The sequence below is a fragment of the Choloepus didactylus genome, chromosome 14 (genome assembly GCF_015220235.1).
Source record: "Choloepus didactylus isolate mChoDid1 chromosome 14, mChoDid1.pri, whole genome shotgun sequence".
Classification (NCBI taxonomy): domain Eukaryota; kingdom Metazoa; phylum Chordata; class Mammalia; order Pilosa; family Megalonychidae; genus Choloepus; species Choloepus didactylus.
The window spans coordinates 27,514,453-27,530,153 of record NC_051320.1 but is presented as its reverse complement, the minus strand read 5'-3'; the positions used below and the strand labels follow the sequence as shown (position 1 = coordinate 27,530,153).

Genomic DNA, 15,701 nt, shown 5'->3' with positions numbered 1-15,701 from the left:
CTTGGCTGTTTCTGATCACTCGTTATGACTTTCTCTAGAGAGAGGTTCTGCAGATCTTCTCCGGTCACCATTCCAGAAAGAGTTGCTAGAATTACTTTTTTAAAGTTTTTTATTGTTGTTATTCTTATGAGACCCTGGAACCTATCCTGATGTCAGTTCTGTTTCCTAGATGGCAATACTAAACAAAGACATTTTTTCTTCAGAAAAAATATAAAATAACTGAGATAGGAATATCTAGAAGAATTAAATTATGCTAGGACAAAGAAGACAATGTTTCCAGATTTCATAAAAGGAGTAATTTGGTTACTTAACATTTAGGATAATTTTTATCAAACCAAATCATAAAAATTCACTGGAATAATTTTAAATAAAAATTTACCATTCTCTATTATTCTTCATTTGCTCCCTCTTCTCCCTTCCTTTCCTGTTTTCCCCACCCAACACACCAACACTGTTTTGTGAATTGTCAAATTCACACCCACCACTTGCAGTCAATGAGAAGGACAGAATTAAATAATAATTTCAAGGAACAAACAAGAATCACTTCAGCAATTTCTAGCAACATATACCACATATCAGGGGCAATGGAAATTAATAATTTTATCACCTGAATAATTATTTATCAATAATAACATGGCACCTACCAGTTACTTATAATACCTCATTTATTCCTCAAATTTATGCATTTTGTACTATCTTCCTCATTTTAAAATTGAGGAAAGAGTTCAAGAGAAACAAAGCAATTTGCTCAAAGTTAAATAACTGGTAAACATGGAGCCGATTCGAACCTGGCACTGATTCAAGAGTGTGCTCTTACCACTACACTATACTGCCTCATGTGCACACTGAAAGACTGCTCTTCTTTCCATCTCTTATGTTGGCTCACTACTGATTTTTTTTCTATAGTTCATTTTTTTAAAGTACAATTTTGAGATATAGTCACACACCATACAATCCATCCAAAGTATACAATCAGTGGCTCACAGTATCATCAAATAGTTGTGCATGCATCACCATGATCAATTTTAGAACATTTCATTACTCCAGAAAAATAAAAATAAAATGTAAATCATCCCATTCCCCTTATCCCCCCCTATTATTGACCACTAGAATTGGGGTGGTACATTTGTTATTGTTAAGATATTACTGTTAACTATAGTCCATAGTTTGCAATAGGTAAATGTTTCCCATATACCCCTCTATTATTAACTCCTTGTAATAGCATTATACATTTGTTCTAGTTCATAAAAGAACTTTTCTATATTTGTATAGTTAATTACAGACACTGTCCACCACCAGAATCACTATGTTATACAGTCCCATATTTTAACCTTTAGCCTTCCTTCTGGTGACAACATTAACTCTAAACTTCCCCTTTCCACCACATTCACCCACAATTCAGCCTATTAACTATACTCACAATAACGTGCTACCATCACCTCTATCCATTTCCAAACATTTAAGTTTGACCTAATTAAAACCTCTGTGCATATTAAGCAACTGCTCTCCATAGTTCATTTTTATCCCTTTCATTCTCTTGGCTAGGCTGAGAATTACTTCCCAATCCATGTTTCCTGAGCTATATTCTCTTTAGGAGACAATGGTATCAGTCCTCATTATTTGCCATATGGCAGTTCACGAAGATGGCGCAGACTGGGTGCCAACAGAAACTTATGCTACCTGCTGATGGCACCCAGGACTTCTCCACCACTAGGCAGCCCTCTCTGAGATTCCTTGTTGACAATCCCCTTTTCACTTTTTCACTGTGCCTTTGCAAACATTTTCAGTGCTCCTCAAATGGCCAACCATTACCACCTCATTCTCAGCAAATAACTTTACAGAAAGAATTTAAGTCATTAGTCACAAATGAGTGCAATTTTGTCCCACTCTCAGAGTATTTCAGGACCATATCACTTGTTTAACACTTCAACTGCACATGTAGGTTCTCTCTGCTACTAATTTGAGGTTAGATCCCTTAAGGTCAGGGGCTGTGATATTTTTCATCTTAAATTTATCCCTCCCAGGCCAGTGCTTTACATTTAGCAGGCAGTTGACTATGTACGACATAAGTGAATGAATATACAAACGAATATGCAGCAGTTGAAATAAATGAAGTAGATGGAGTCTGGCATTTCCATGATCAAGAATTTATATACCAATATATAAAGTTCATTTGATGGAGTTGAAAGATGGGCCCAAACCACAACAACAATACAAACCTGTTCCCAAAGTGAGAACAGGAAGTTTATTTCTCATGACATGATTTCAAAGAATTGAAACAACTTCATTTTGGTTGCAAAATAGTCCTTTGTGTGGTTATTCACAGAAGTTATTAGCCAGTTTTAAAGTTCATTTCAGTTACTTTGATGACGGTTATCTAAGATTTCTATCTGAGTCAGAGAATATCACCCTAGGCTCTTGTGAAGATATTTTCAGAACTTACTTGCCTTTGTTTTCTTTTCCTGGCACAGACATGCTTCTGTTTCTTTTTTCCTTTCCTCCCTACCTTAACACCCCCGTAAAACATATTTTAATGCTACTTGCTAAGTGGAAGCCCCTATTTGGCTGCTTACAAAATAAGCCTCAAATCGTTCACCTAGATTTTCTCTTCTGACACAGCTGAGGACCCCTCACACATTCTCTGAAATCCCAAGAAGCCACCAAGCCTGCTCAGAGCAGTTCCCTAAAGGGTGGAAAAGGCTAGGGCATATTTCACCCCTCGGGAAATTAAATTACAAGTGAGAACAGCATTTGATTTTCGGCGTATTTAAATTCTTACTCAACCGTGTGAACAGAGCCATCAGGTCGGGGACCCTGCCTTGTGCTTACACCCTTAGGGCGTGAATTCTCCCCCCACCGCGCGACTCGCGGCAACGCTGCACAGGACAAGTAACCCTGCGGTGGCGGGAAGGCAAAGAGGCACTGCCCCTGCGCATGCGCACAGCGGCCACTTTCAAGGGGCAGCTCGTCAGCCTGCTGCTGACTCGGACCTGGCAGGGTTCCCTACGGTGATTCCTCCGACAGTTTATAGTTTGGCACATTCGTTTGCTTTTGGCAGCAGTGCAAATGCCCTACTGATCCCCGAAAATCTCTTTTGGTGTAGAAAGAAAAAAAGAGTCTCCGCATACATTTGTCCTCCGGATGCATTTCTTCTTCATCCCTGGCTATTTGCGGGGCTCCTTTGTTACCTAGGGAACTCACCCCACAATGAGTTTTTTTGTTTGTTTGTTTGTTTGTTTTTTTTCATTTTTACTGAGATTGTTCAGATACCATACAATTATCCAAAGATCCAAAGTGTACAATCACTAGCCCCTGGGTACCCTCATACAGCTGTACATCCATCACCACACTTAATTTTTGTTCAATTTTTAGAAACTTTTCATTACTCCAGACAAGAAATAGAGTGAAAGATGAAAAAAGACAAAAAGAAAAGGAAACTCTAAACCTCCCCTATCCCTAACCAACCCCCCTCAATTGTTGACTCCTAGTATTGATATAGTACGTTTGTTACTGTTTATGAAAAAATGTTGAAATACTACTAACTGTAGTATATAGTTTGTAATAGGTATATAGTTCTTCCCTATATGCCCCTCTATTATTAACTTCTAATTGTATTGTCATACATTTGTTCTGGTTCATGAAGTGATTTCTAGTATTTGTACAGTTGATCATGGACATTGCCCACCATAGGATTCAGTTTTATACATTCCCAACTTTTGACCTCCAACTTTCCTTCTGGTGACATATATGACTCTGAGCTTCTCCTTTCCACCTCATTCACACACCATTCGGTGCTGTTAGTTATTCTCACATCTTGCTACCAACACCCCTGTTCATTTCCAAACATTTAAGTTCATCCTAATTGAACATTCTGCTCATACTAAGCAAGAGCATCTACATTTCTTCCACAAGGCAGGAGGGAGAGTCAAAGAAGGTAGACAGGCAAAAGGAAGAGGAAACAAAAAAAAATGACACCTAGGAAGCAGCAAAAGGAAAAATAACCTTAAATCAAAGTAGAATAAAGAATCAGACAATACCACCAATGTCAAGTGTCTAACATGCCTCCCCTGTCCCCCCCTCTTATCTGCATTCACCTTGGTATATCACCTTTGTTACACTAAAGGAAGCATAATACAATGATTCTATTAGTTACAGTCTCTAGTTTATGCTGATTGCATCCCTCCCCCAATGCCTCCCCATTTTTAACACCTTGCAAGGTTGACATTTGCTTGTTCTCCCTCGTAAAAGAACATATTTGTACATTTTATCACAATTGTTGAATACTCTAGATTTCACCAAGTTACACAGTCCCAGTCGTTATCTTTCCTCCTTTCTTGTGGTGTCTCACATGCTCCCCATCTTTCTCTCCCAACCATATTCATAGTTACCTTTGTTCAGTGTACTTACATTGTTGTGCTAACTTCTCCCAAAATTGTGTTCCAAACCACGCACTCCTGTCTTCTATCACCCTGTAGTGCTCCCTTTAGTATTTCCTGTAGGGCAGGTGTCTTGTTCACAAAGTCTCTCATTGTCTGTTTGTCAGAAAATATTTTGAGATCTCCCTCATATTTGAAGGACAGCTTTGCTGGATACAGGATTCTTGGTTGGCGGTTTTTCTCTTTCAGTATCTTAAATATATCACACCACTTCCTTCTTGCCTCCATGGTTTCTGCTGAGAGATCCACACATAGTCTTATGAAGCTTCCTTTGTATGTAATGGATTGCTTTTCTCTTGCTGCTTTCAGGATTCTCTCTTTGTCTTTGACATTTGATAATCTGATTATTAAGTGTCTTGGCGTAAGCCTATTCATATCTCTTCTGTTTGGAGTACGCTGCGCTTCTTGGATCTGTAATTTTATGTCTTTCATAAGAGATGGGAAATTTTCATTGATTATTTCCTCTATTATTGCTTCTGCCCCCTTTCCCTTCTCTTCTCCTTCTGGGACACCAATGATAGGTACATTATTGTACTTTGTTTCATCCTTGAGTTCCCGGAGACGTTGCTCATATTTTTTCATTCTTTTCTCCATCTGCTCCTTTGCATGTAGGCTTTCAGGTGTTTTGCTCTCCAGTTCCTGGGCGTTTTCTTCTGCCTCTTGAGATCTGCTGTTGTATGTTTCCATTGTGTCTTTCATCTCTTGTGCCTTTCATTTCCATAGATTCTACTAGTAGGTTTTTTGAACTTTTGATTTCTGCCGTATACATGTCCAGTGCTTCCTTTACAGCCTCTATCTCTTTTGCGATATCGTCTCTAAACTTTTTGAACTGATTTAGCATTAGTTGTTTAAATTCCTGTATCTCAGTTGAAGCGTACGTTTGTTCCTTTGACTGGGCCATAACTTTGTTTTTCTTAGTGTAGGTTGTAATTTTCTGTTATCTAGGCATGGTTTCCTTGGTTATCCAAAGCAGGTTTTCCCAGACCAGAACAGGCTCAGGTCCCAGAGGGAAGAAATATTCAATATCTGGTTTCCCTGAGGGTGTGTCTTAGAAAATTGCTCCACCCTTTGATGCCTTGGGTCACTGTGCTTTTCTGCCCAGCAGGTGATGCCTGTTAGCCTATAATTCTTGACTGGTGTGAGGAGGTATGGCCGTGTTCCCCCAGGCTCTGGGGTCTGGTTCTGAATGGAAAGGGCCCCACCCCTTTCCTCCTAGAGAAGACAGACTCCCCAGGTGGAGGTCATTAGCATTTCAATGGTCTCACTCTCTGCTTGTGCTGTCTCCACCCTTCCCAGAGTCACAGCCCTGGAAACTGAAAATGACTGGGGCTTTCTCCACTGAGCCGAAAAAGAAACAGATAGTCCCCTTCAGACCCAGTCCAAGGCAACCCTCTGGCTCTCCCAGGTCAGTCGTCACCCAAAGCCTTTGTCTGTTTTTTGGGGCTGCGTACCTGTAGTGAGCAGTTCACACTCGCTACTTAAAACCCCATTTGGAGCTTAGCTGAGCTGTATTCGCTTGCTGGGAGAGAGCTTCTCTCTGGCACCACGAGGCTTTGCAGCTTGGGCTATGGGGGAGGGGGTCTCCCGACCTGGTTCCGCAGGTTTTACTTACAGATTTTATGCTGTGTTCTCGGGCATTCCTCCCAATTCAGGTTGGTGTATGATGAATGGATGGTCTCGTTTGTACCCCCGCAGTTATTCTGGATTATTTACTAGTTGTTTCTGGTTTTTTGTAGTTGTTCCAGGGGGACTACTTAGCTTCCACTCCTCTCTATGCCGCCATCTTGCCTGAGTCTTTTTCCACAATGAGTTTTTGACAAAATAAGTCCTCTTCAATTTAAACTGAAATGACCTATCCCAGGTAAGGACACAAGGCAATGGGCAGAGTCGGGCGAGGGAACTGTTCTTTAGAGAGATGAACGCTGCCCTCCTGGCCCGCGGTTGCCATCTGGTTTCAGAGAGGGGAAGGTGGGGGTCCTTAGTTACTTCACAGGTTAAGGCACTTTACTTTCATAAAGTATTTTAAGCTTCCTGATTGGTTCTCAGCGATTAGCAATTTAATCCTAAATGGCCACACCTGAGTGGAAAGTACAGGCATCTTTTCAAATGAGAACATATAAAATACTTCTAAAGTACTAATTCTTAATCTGGTGTCATTTAGAAGTCAGCTTCCCCTACTAGACTGACGTCCTTGAAGTAAGGATCTGTCTTACTCATTTCGGTGAATTTAATGCCACTCTTGGGGCCTGGCATATCATAGAGGGCAATTTGTTGTCAGAATAAATAAATGAACTTGTAAGTATTATTTAGAATACAGCAATAAAGTCTTTGATATTTTTAGGGACAAGAGTCCTATCTAAAATAACCACAAATGAACCACTATACATTACTGTAAAACTGATTCTTCTTGAGTTTAAACAAAAAGCCCTGCCACAGGAACACACCATAACAAGGATTACCTCATTCTCACTAGGGATTGTAATCACTAAGGAGAAGTTCTGTTGAGTTCTTCCTCCTTGACCTTGTTTCAAAGAGACCTTAAGGTCGCAAACTGGTATGTAAGATCAATTATGAGTCATTTTATAGACTTTAAGGGACCCTGTGGATTTTAACTTTATCTTAGTGCAGCAGCTGAATGACAAAGAAAATCCAATAACAGTATTTACTGTTTAGCTCTAATTCTAAATTGAATAGTATTTTAGTTTAAATAATTTCATATCCATTTCTTAGTCCCTTACCAGAGTTTTGTGATAAAATCAACAGGAGATGTACAAGATTTCCACCCTTTACCCCATACCCCTGCCCCAAAAGGAAAAGAACATGCACTGTGGGCAAGGGCCACAATTGCCCTAGCTTTTATTAGAAATCATTTGTTAATAGATATTTTCTTTGAAAGTTTGTGTTTGCTGCACCTAGAAAAGTAGAATAAATAGTAGCCAGGTGAAATAAGCAATTGCCTGTGCCCTACACATACTAAAATTTGACACCACTTTTAGTATTCAGTGTCACTGGCTTAAACACATATTGCCAAAGATCCATTCACTGAGAATAAGCCAGCTGACAGCTCCAAGGTGTGTTTGAAGAGTTTAATGATTTACTTGTGACACGTGCTCAATACACATCATTCCAGCATTCCCTGGACTTTAACGCAGGAGAAAGGAACTATGCCAAAATGAAAAAAAATTAGTCATTTTAGAGGCAAAAAGTAACTTTGAGAGCATAAATGCCTGTTGCTCAGCCTTCAAATGTTATGAAACATAGTTGTTCAGCATCAGTGACCATCTTTGTGGAGAATTATAGACGTCTTATAACTTGCTAATAGACATGAAAGTTGACAGAAATTTAAATTCTCTCTAATCACCATTTCCATAAACCTGCGGAAATTACTAGCACGCAAATAATTTTCTCTGGCTTTCCTAGACTTTAGAATCACCCATTAGGGTCCATTGCAGGTTGTCTAGGCCTGATATTGATCTGTCACATTAATCCAGTCCCACAGTGCAGGGATGTAGGACATAAAGTCACTATTGACAGCTGAGCCCTTAACAGTCACAGATACCAACCAATTACTTTCCTGGCTCTCAAGAGTTACCTTCAACTCATTTTCACAATGAAAAGTTGTTTTGTTTTGTTTTGTTTTATTTTTAGAATAGAGCTATTTTAATCATTCAAAGAGCAAGTTCAGTGTCTGTTTCAAATTATTTTTTAAACATCATGGTTGCACAATTTGAGGCTGGTTAAATACAAATGGTTTTCAAAATTTCTTTGAATAATTTTTTCTCTTTGACGAATTTTTAAGTACCACATGCAAGTGATCATGAAAATATTTGGCATTTTTTAAGTTTTGAAACTCTAAACAGGCACTTACGTGAAGGAAAACGTTACCATTCACGGATATCTACATTTAAAATAGATGCTCCAGCATGGAACTTTCTGCCAGTAGAGAAGTTGGTTATCGACCATTTTATCAAAGTGGTATTGCAGTAAAACAGGTTTAAGGAAATTAATCTGGATTATTTAGCTTACTTAAAGTAAGGTTAATTGACAAGACTTGCACTGAAGTATATACAAAATATTGGTACAAAAACCAATGAACCAGATGGAAACAACCCAAATGTCCTTCAACAGATGAGTGGATAAATAAAATGTGGTATATACACACGATGGAATACTACGCGGCAGTAAGAAGGAACGATCTCGTGAAACATATGACAACATGGATGAACCTTGAAGACATAATGCTGAGCGAAATAAGCCAGGCACAAAAAGAGAAATATTATATGCTACCACTAATGTGAACTTTGAAAAATGTAAAACAAAAGGTTTATAATGTAGAATGTAGGGGAACTAGCAATAGAGAGCAATTAAGGAAGGGGGAACAATAATCCAAGAAGAGCAGATAAGCTATTTAACGTTCTGGGGATGCCCAGGAATGACTATGGTCTGTTAATTTCTGATGGATGTAGTAGGAACAAGTTCACAGAAATGTTGCTATATTATGTAACTTTCTTGGGGTAAAGTAGGAACATGTTGGAAGTTAAGCAGTTATCTTAGGTTAGTTGTCTTTTTCTTACTCCCTTGTTATGGTCTCTTTGAAATGTTCTCTTATTGTATGTTTGTTTTCTTTTTAACTTTTTTTTCATACAGTTGATTTAAAAAAGAAGGGAAAGTTAAAAAAGAAAAACAAGGAAAAAAAAAGATGCAGTGCCCCCTTGAGGAGCCTGTGGAGAATGCAGGGGTATTGGCCTACCCCACTTCGATGGTTGCTAACATGACCACAGACATATGGGACTGGTGGTTTGATGGGTTGAGCCCTCTACCATAGGTTTTACCCTTGGGAAGATGGTTGCTGCAAAGGAGAGGCTAGGTCTCTCTATGGCTGTGCCTAAGAGCCTCCTCCCGAATGCCTCTTGTTGCTCAGATGTGGCCCTGTCTCTCTACCTAAGCCAACTTGAAAGGTGAAATCACTGCCCTCCCCCCTACGTGGGATCAGACACCCAGGGGAGTGAATCTCCCTGGCAACGTGGAATATGACTCCCAGGGAGGAATGTAGACCTGGCATCGTGGGACGGAGAACATCTTCTTGACCAAAAGGGGGATGTGAAAGGAAATGAAATAAGCTTCAGTGGCAGAGAGATTCCAAAAGGAGCCGAGAGGTCACTCTGGTGGGCACTCTTACGCACACTTTAGACAACCCTTTTTAGGTTCCAAAGAATTGGGGTAGCTGTTGGTGGATACCTGAAACTATCAAACTACAACCCAGAACCCATGAATCTTGAAGACAGCTGTATAAAAATGTAGCTTATGAGGGGTGACAAGGGGATTGGGAAAGCCATAAGGACCACACTCCACTTTGTCTAGTTTATGGATGGATGAGTAGAAAAATAGGGGAAGGAAACAAACAGACAAAGGTACCCAGTGTTCTTTTTTACTTCAATTGCTCTTTTTCACTCTAATTATTATTCTTGTTATTTTTGTGTGTGTGCTAATGAAGGTGTCAGGGATTGATTTAGGTGATGAATGTACAACTATGTAATGGTACTGTAAACAATTGAAAGTACGATTTGTTTTGTATGACTGCGTGGTATGTGAATATATCTCAATAAAATGAAGATTAAAAAAAAAAAAAAACCAATGAACCATAAATGAAAGTTGTTTCCACAAGAGGGCTTCATTTTGGTTTCTACATCCCACATTTACTGTATTTGAGATCAGATCCCATCCCACACAGATAACTGCCACCTTCTTTTTCAGAGATTTTGAACAAAGACTTGAATTCACTGTTAAAAAAATTCAAACCAGTGGGTGAGGTTTAAATTTGAGTTTGAATAGCCAAAGTTCCAGTTTAACAAACATGAAATTGTCCAGATCTGGATAACTACATGCTTTACTACATGCTCCTGAGTCCTCCATCCCAAAATTTTCACCTGAGAAGTGAAGAGAATAAATTTGTGAAGAAAATAGTGTATACATGGCAGAAAGACTCCTTAAATTAAAAAAAATAAACATATCTGTTTCAGAGTATTTATGTAAAAATTATACAGTTTAAACATATTTTTAAACACCAACATAGGGTCAATTCCACATTGCAGAAAACATATAGTGGCACTGCTGGAACATAGCAGAATGGTTACTTAATGTGGCAAAAACAGGAGACAGAAAGGTCACAAAAACATGCCACATAATCCCTTGAAAAAAAATTTAATATTCATATGACAGAAGACTTCCAAGAGGATACAAATTCAGGAAGCCATGGAATGGTAGACTCAGAACACTCCATATGTGTTTCTCAAACTTATGCAGAAACAATTAAGTTACTAAAAAAAAAATGAGATGCTCTTTTAAATCTTTGTACACTGTAAGGGCTAATCAGGTTTTCTAATTTTATTTGAACATTAATTTTTTGCATGTGGAGAATAAGAAGTAATCATTAGCATGAAAAGGGAGAAAAAAGATTAATAATCAACACTATGCAGAAAGAAAGCAAAATTATAAATACCAGCCTACTCACAGGAAAATCTTTAATGTTTATGCTTAGGCATATCTGAGTGCTTACCACCAAATCAAAGTGCAGTTAAAAAAAAAAAAAAAAGGCAGCTTAAGAAAGTTCCAGTGTTTCAAAGAAAGCACTTTTTTAAATGTATACACATGAAGAATATTTAGTTATATCATAAAATATATGCAGCACTGTAAGATAAAGGATGACTATTATAAATGGTTGGCCTTTTTCCCCCCTATGTGCTACAACAGTCTTTGTTTTTCTTTTTTTCTCATATTCAATAGTTCATATTTCAGGCTGTTCAACAGATGCCTGTGATTCTGGAGATTCAAATCGCTGGTGAAAGTTTGGTCTCTGTTTCCTCAGTTTTTCAAGTGCTTCTCTCCACAAAATGATCTCCTGCTGCTTGAAGTACCTTCTGTCTTCTTCATCGACAAGGACTAGATTCAAAAAGTACCTTACTGAAAATTTTTTTGTTCGCATCTCTCGTTGGAGTTGGGTCATACCCCGCTAAAAATAGTCTTATTGGAATTGATTCACCTTTTACTGGTACACCATCCATTATTTCATATTTGGCAATTGTTTCTGTTTCTGTTGTAGTACTGGGTCCAACTCCTGTGATCTCTTTTTTGATCAGTTGTAACTCCATATGTTGGATTTTTATTATTAATAAGAAGTGAATTTTTCCAACAATCACATCCTTAAACGATACTTTGATTTATGATATTCAAATTCTATGTGTAGACAATCTTCAGTGCCCACTTCCATTTTAATAGAGTTGTTAACATCAGCATAGGTGGCAAGCTGGTGAACAATAAGGTCATAGTCTTACTAAGTCTGTCAGTCTTCTTACTATTGTCATTTTAAGAAAATACCTCAAGCGGACATTGACACCAACATAAGATTCATCTGGTTTTTCAGCTTGCATGAATTCAAAGTCGTAAATTCTGCTCTGAGTCAGTTCTCCAGGTAAGGCCAATTCTTCTACTAGGTTTACAAATTCATGAGTATTACTCTTGTCATTCAAAAGTTCAATTTGACCTACAAATTCTATTCTAATTCTTTGGTGCTCTAGCGTCTTTTCAGGTTGCTTAAAGGCTAGGTTTACCTTTCCCAAAACAGATTCTCCATCATAGAAAAGATAGTGTTTTTCTACTTTCCCATCTTCAGTTTTCATTTCTGCCATTTTCCTGGTGTCCCCATCATTAAGGACAACATCGATCTCACAGATGGGACCCAAAAAGCCTCCAAGAAAACTGACTGTCAGCACAACCACCGCCTCCGCTTCCCCCTCACTTCACTCCCCTTTCCTCTGGAGAACTCCCGGTCCCGCTCCCACCACCCCGGCACCCCCACAATGAAAAGTTTTTGATGCTATTTTCTCGGGAACCTTACTTCAATTTGCCCCTCTCTTCGCTACCACTTTAATCTCTTCCTCTTAACTGTCCTATCCCTTCAAGCATGCTGAATTCCTTCCAGGGAGAACACAAAAGCAGAAAGTTTCCTTCCCCTTAGGTTCCCATTACGTCTTTTTCTCTCTAGAGTCTGCATGGTTTCTTCCCCCCATTTTTCAGAGTTGTCTACATTCCTGCTTCTAAGCCTTATGTTCCACTACTTATTCCTGGTCCAGTGGGCCCAAATGCCCTGTGTAGCTCTGAAAAATTCAGATGACAGGTGTGCAGGCCTCTTCTCTGGAGATCCCAATTCGTTATGTCTGGGGTAGGGGTCAGAAAGTGTGTGTTTTTACACACACTTAATTGTGAGGTTCAGCCAAGGTTGAGAAGAGCTGCCCTTAGACTTCTACAATTTGACTTCTTTCCCTGTCTCTGGGAGGCCCCAATAAACTCTTGATGGCCTTGCGATCACCCAGCTGCCTTTTCTCGGTACTCTCCTCCTGCTTCTCTCTGCGGCATCTGCCCTGATGTTCACCTGTCTCTGGTTATCTGTCTTCCTGTTTGTCCCTTCTCTGCCGTGTTCCCCACAAACTGTCCCCTCTTGTACCTGCCACTGAAGTCTTTCTTTGATATTTGGTCCCAAGGTTTCCTTTTCTGTTGACAGTCTCCTCAAAGGCAAACTCGACACTCTTAATGCTCTAGATCTGCTTTTCCTACTGTTCAGAGTGGAGCACATGGCTAGAATTCCCTGTCCCTGATGCCACTTACAAGGGGAATACCCCAACCTTGACGTTCTCGACTCTTCCTTTTTCAACATCAGAAATAACATGTGGGACTTACTGAAAATGTACATGTAAAGGCCCCAGGGACAGAAATTGAGTCAGTCAGTCAGGGTTGAGGCCCTGGAATCTGAATTTTTTCAAAGGGACATGAATAAGTTTGATGTGCACTAAAGGTTGAGACTGTTGCTAAACATTGTGACCAGAAGTTGGGAGTATAATAAAGGATTCCAACATTCAAGAAAAAACGTTAAATGCCATTCCTTGAACCATTAATAGCAACTATGGTTCATCGTGTCAGGGGCAGAGTCAGGGAGTAAATCATAGTTCACCCAGCTGACACCATGTATGTATGGTTTCCCTGAATGCAACCAAATCCTCTGTCTCTCCTTTTAAGGCCAGTCTTGGCACATTGTCCCATCCAAGAAAATCTAATTCCAAAGCTTCAAAGACTAATGTAGCTCTTTAATTGTGGTGTTTTGTTGTTGTTGAGGGGGTGGGGGGCAGATACTTTAATTATCAAATTCAATGACATTATAATCTTTCCAAAATTTAAAAATGTACTATATTGATAGCATTACCTTCAGTTTCATTGCAAAGATATACATACAGTATATCGTGATTATTTGTAAATATTTGAGATGGCACGTGTAAAAGACACACAGGCATAGTTCCCACAGACACTTCCAACTACAGGTGAAAAGGAGAAAAAAATATATATTTTTTATAAAGTACAGACTTAACTTTTTCCCATCTGTTTGTGAAAAATATATGTGCAAAGTGTATTTCTAATTATTCCCTAAATAGTTGTCATAGCTACACTTCTTGAGTCCTCTCTAATGAGATTCACAGTGTCTTTAAAAGAGTCTTCTGCTGCAGAGTAGCCTGCAGTTGGCTCTCGGAGGAATTTCAGCAGGGAGAGAAGAGGAGAGGGGAGGAATCCCGCACCATTGTCCTGTTACTCCTTCTCCATCTCTCCATATACTGGATTTTCAAAGTTGGTATCTTGTTTTGGTTTACATTTGAATAAATTCCATTTGGTTGCCTGAATTCCATCAGCACTTGGGGAAGCTTAATTGAGTTTTGAGGAAGAAGAGTTTGTATTAATTTCCTGGCTGCTAAAGCAAGTACCATACAATAGGTTGGTGTCAACAATGGGAATTTATTGGCTCACAGGTTGGAGCTTAGGAGAAGTCCAAAACTGAGGAGTCAGCAAGGTACTGCCTTCTCCCAGAAGACCATGGCATTCTGAGGCTGGCTGCCGGCAATCCTCAGTCCTTGGCTTTTCCACCCCATGGCAATGTACACAGTGATGTCTTCTCCTTTCTCCTCCAGGTTCTGTTGGCTTCTGGTTTCTTCCCGTGGCTTTCTCTCTGTGTGTGTGTCTGAATTTCATTCCGTTCAAGTAGGACTCCACTAAACCAGATTAGAGCCCAACCTGACTGTGCTGACCCACATCTTAACCAAAGTAACATCTTCAGGAGATCCTATTTACAGTGTGTCCACACCCACCAGAATGCAGAACAAGACTAAGAACATGTCCAAACTGGGGGGCACAATTCAATACACCACAAAATTACAGCTCATATTACACAGCAAAACTTGATTTTAAAAAAAAAAAAAAAAAAAAAAAAAAAAAACTTTAAACATTTTTTAAAATGCCTCTCTGAAACAGCTGCCAAAATAATTTCTCCACTCCTTCCACCTTTCTCTCCCCCTTCCCTCCTCCTGCATCCTCTTTCCTCTCTGATGATCCATACTCACTCTTTTCTGCTCCACATCTAGGTAAAGCAATCGCTGCCTCTCGTATTTCATTTTCCTAGTTTCCTTTCATCTATTACCTAATTGGCAAAATAAAGGATGTATATTGAGGGGTGAGAATCAGCCCCCCCCCCCTTTTTTTTTAGCACAGTTTGGATAGGAAAAGTGAAGCCACTTACAGGTATGTGTGTGTGTATATATATATTCACATATATACTCCATGTTCATTTGCTTGTAAGAAAGACTCTTGATGGGTCTAGCATCTGTCTCAACAGGTCAGCAGCTAAAGCTGGAAAAAAATCTGTCCTCTCCCTCAAGGAACAGGCATTGCTACCAGGAAAGAGGATTTTAAAAATCAAGAAAATAAAACCTTGCAGATTGTTGAACTTCGAGAGTTTTTTTTGTGGGTTTTTTTTTTGTTTTTTGTTTTTTGTTTTTGGTTGGGATTCATTTGCTAATCTTTTAAAGCCCTGACTTCTGAATATTTTTGCACTGTGAGAAACATCAGCACATGGCCCCATAGTGATGGTGAAGGCAACCATCACCACCACCCTTACCTGGATACAGGCCCATTCAGGCATTTTGCAATCCCTATGTGGTCTAAAATACCAGCCCGAACCACCAGAGGCAGAATTTGTAGGGAGACTTGATAACTAAGCAGTGGGCACAGGTAAGGCCAATCAAGAAATAAGTAAGAGTAAAACTCAGAATAGGATTACCTATGAAGAAACGTGTACGAAGAAATTCAGATGAGAAGGGATCAATGCAATGAAGAATGTGAAACATTAAAACAACAAAAAATTAGAGCTATGAACAGAAAGTTAAGTTCAAT

At 39.3% G+C, this 15,701-nt stretch overlaps 1 pseudogene; it reads right to left on the bottom strand.

Annotated features, from left to right (window-relative positions):
* Window positions 1–11,220: 11,220 nt before the first annotated feature.
* On the bottom strand, window positions 11,221–15,442 carry LOC119508806 (annotated as a pseudogene).
* Window positions 15,443–15,701: the final 259 nt, after the last annotated feature.